Source organism: Kryptolebias marmoratus, linkage group LG16, assembly GCF_001649575.2.
Source record: "Kryptolebias marmoratus isolate JLee-2015 linkage group LG16, ASM164957v2, whole genome shotgun sequence".
Lineage (NCBI taxonomy): Eukaryota > Metazoa > Chordata > Actinopteri > Cyprinodontiformes > Rivulidae > Kryptolebias > Kryptolebias marmoratus.
In genome coordinates, this window is record NC_051445.1 from 2,460,779 (window position 1) to 2,464,738 (window position 3,960).

A 3,960-nucleotide genomic window follows, 5' to 3' on the forward strand; every position below is an offset into this window, starting at 1 on the left:
ATTTAATTAGCTGTGTTTATGCTAGCCATTATAAGCCTGGCAGCTTGTTACCTTTATCCCAGGAAAGGGCTCCTTTCATGACAAATTACTCAGCTGGATGTGTGACACCTCTTTGACTTGCCTGTGGTGTCCTGTGCTGGGGACAAAAGCCCATATGACTCTAACTGAGCTGTGTCTTGAAGATATGAGATATTCAAATGAGATGCTAACAGTGAGGGACTATGTGATGCTTGATGTCTAATGTTAATGTTCTCATTTGAATATAAAAGAATCTTTGCCATTTTTGGCGGAACAAAAAAGTGAGAATAAGACGTGAGTGTGAGTTCTTCGGGCATGACTGACAAGACAATGGGAAAGTTTTACAGCACTGCTGCCTTTGTTAACGGCTAACAATCAAAAAAGGCGTTATGGTTTAAATGTGGTTCACTTAGTGGAACAAAATTAAGTGACTAAAAGAGCAAAACATGACCACATGAATTAAAAAAAACAGGTCTTTTGCATTTACTGTCCAGTGTTTATCTTATCTTGTTTTGTCTGTAAAGTTCAATTATTTCAACCCACTTAACAACCAACTGTGTTCTGTTTATAAGCAAGCACAAAAGTTCAGTCACAGATGAACATTTCTGTGATTGAGTATTGTATTTTTTACATGGTTTGTGGCTCAGAAACACAAAGCATTGTTTGGAGAGAGATAACTAGTTAAAGTCTTGACTGATATTATGTACAATTCATCGTGTGCTCCTGTGCTCCTGTCTGTGTGGGATTTCAGACTTTCTGTAAATCTATATGAAACATTGTTTCAGGACCACACAAACAATGCGCAATGATGCAATTCACATATTCTTGTCGAAATGTAGTTTGTTTGTTTTTTTAACTAACTTTCTCCAAAGATTTTATCTTACTTTTACTGTGTTTGGTCTGCCTTCAAGCAGAGATATACAGAAACTAACCAGCATATTTTCATTAATGTTGAGGCAGAATTGAAACATCGGTAAAAGGAGACCCAACTGAAGCAATAGTTCAGATCTTCTGAAGGAGAATTTTGTGAAAAGTTTATGAAAAATGTTATAGAGTACTTGCTGAAGAACCTCATATTTATTTATTTTTGTACCAGATTCAAATGAAAACTAATCTGAGTGAGAACAGGATTAAACTGGATTGCTGCGGTTTTAAAAAAATATAACGTTTCATAGCAGTTTAAGATAATGGTATCTTATTAAACATGATCATTATTATGTTATTCCTGAAAAAATATGATGATATTTCTGCAGGAATTGATCCCAGGCTGCAGCAGGAGTGCAACAGCTAGCTGCTACTGCTGTTATTTGTAAAATTACCCACAGATCTTTATGTAAATTGGCGACTCAGAGTTGTTTTAAGACGGCAGAACTCCACTTAGGCTCTTTCACAAACCAGTTTCACGTTTTGGCCTCAAAGATGATTCTCTTTTTGAGCTGCCTCTGGACCACAGAGTCCAAACCAGCGAGGGAGCGCTCGTCACGTGAACGCGCCACTCAACGGACAACCGCCGCCATTTTCAAAACGGGAATCGCCACATCAGACTGGAGCAGCGAAGCCGGCTTCTGCTTTCATATGTCCATCGATACGTCTTACGGTAGGACGTAATGATCATAAATTAATGACAGCATTCACGTCTCAGGACATTCACAGACGTTCTCTGAGCGTGAGACGCAGAGACTCCCAGTCTTGCTGCTTCATTCTTGAACATGTTCAAAGAAAATCGCACGGCAGATTTTCTCTCAAGATAGTTCCAGAGTCTTCATGGGCGTCTCAAACCCTTTCTTCAGACCCTCCAGGATTTTGCGATGTTGCGATCGCAACTATTAACGCAAAATCAAGCAAACCCCGCGAAATCACAACTTTTTGCAACTTTGTCCAAAACACTGCAACTTTAACCTAATATTTATTGTTTCTGAAGTGATTCGCCACCGTTTCTGCGGTCTAGTGTCTTCTTTGTGGGTTTGTGTAGCGTGGAATACAAAATAACCCCAAATAACTCAGGAAGAAGACACGTGACGTCACTTCCTGTTAACATCAGAATGCCGGGAGCGTGCAGGAGCAGCAACCGAAGCCAAAATGTGCACTAATGCTTCACATTTGCCCACAAAGATTTCAGCAAACCAGTTTCCTCCCCAGCTGCAGCTGTTTTGCACGTCCTGCACTGTTTATGGAACATAAACGCATCGACAAACACTTTGTGTCTGCAAAACATGTGAGGAGAGCTGCAGACCAGGGACAATCCAGAAATGCTCATGCATGTCAGTTTAGAAGCTATCAAAGTTCTCAAATAAAGCACCTTTTGTTGGGAATTATCTTACAAAACTAGGAAGTTTTTTTGGTTTATATATTAAAAGTTATGGGTTTTTATTGATTTTAGTAAAAAAAATTGCAACTTTTAGGAAAATGCCTGTGAAATCAGGCATTTTAGCCCCAACAATCACAAAAAATGTCTGTGAAATCCTGGCGGGATTGATTATTGATTTTGTCTCATGCGTGTCCAACCCGTCTCAAGAGCAGAAGAGTTGTATTCCTGCACAGGGAAACATGTTCAGGTCTAAAAACCACCATCTGGGACGGCTGCTGAGGCGGAGATGGGAAATGAAATAATGTGCACGGCCAACAATACAGTTCTGTAAGACGTGTACTCAGCTCGCAGCTCGCTGGTCTCAAACCGTCAGAACTCAGAGAGCCTGTAGCTAAAAATAAAACCTTTTTTGTTGCAGCACTAAGTGATGATCGAGGCGCCATCTTTGGCTTTTCTCAGATCCCACGGCTGCAGCCAGAAGAGAGACGGATCCTTCTGTTGGTTTGGTTTACAAAGTTCTGCTCAAGAGTGAACGTTGCAGCCCTCTTTGTGTTTAAAGTTCGATTCACTACGTTACTTTTGGTTTTCGTTTGTACAAAATTCACATTTTCATGAAAGCGGTGCAACGTGTTTTTCAGTTAAATTGCTCTGTAGACTTTATATTTATGAAACAATAATGATATTGATGTAATCAGGTGGGTTTCCGAACAACAGAAACCAGAAATCAGGCCACATTGTTCCTGTGTTTACTCTTAACTTAGGAGTCTTTTCATGAAGGCAAACAGAGGTTTTACTCCCCGTCCTCCAAAAGGCAGATTTTCTCGAGGACGACTTTGGAGCCCCTGATGTTCCATCAAATCCATCAACCGTACGGATAATACAGCATTTATCAGCGCCGACAATTAATTCTGCTGACATGTGAGCACATTAATATTCATTACCCGCCTGTGACAAACCAACACCCCCGTGTGCTGGAGATACGTTGGCGAAGAAATGTGCTGGTATTTTTTTTTTTTTAGGTTACTGAAATGATTAATAGCTAATTATCTGTTTGGTTATCCCAGGTTGTTGCTAAAGGTGTTTCTGAGTTATTTGTATAAAGTCGGAGCTGATTTCAGAGGAAGTAACGAGGAGGTTTATGATCATATTTGTCCTTTAGCCTTTTAGATGAACGTTCTTTCATTTTTTTACCTTTTACAACCGCATGTCTCAAAAGGTTAGGATGTAAAATGTGAATAAAAACTTGATTGGCCAAATCTGAAACATCCGTATTTTATTTCACAATCGAACAGATCAAATGATGATCATCTCACAGTTCGGACAGGAGCAACAGAAGTAAGAATAAGAAACATCTGGAGGAGCATTTAATAACTAATAAGGTTAATTATCAGCAGGTCAGTCAGAGAAGTGAGGATAAAAAGAGGATTTTAGAGGCTGAATCTAAAGAAGTAAAGATGGGCAGAGGTTCACCAGGCTGTGGAAAACTGCATCCATCTAAAACCAGATTAATTAATCCCTCTAGGATTTCGCGGGGCATTTTCCTAAAAGTTGCAATTTTTTTTTTCTAAAATCAATAAACAACCATAACTTTTAATATATAAACCAAAAATCCTTCCTAGTTTTGTAAGATAATT

The 3,960-nt window shown here is 39.3% G+C and overlaps 1 protein-coding gene across 2 annotated transcripts in view; it reads right to left on the reverse strand.

Moving 5' to 3' along the window:
- Positions 1-3,960, reverse strand: part of znf385d (zinc finger protein 385D) — an 83,937-nt gene that overhangs the window by 15,235 nt on the left and 64,742 nt on the right. The gene's annotated exons all lie outside the window — the stretch shown is intronic.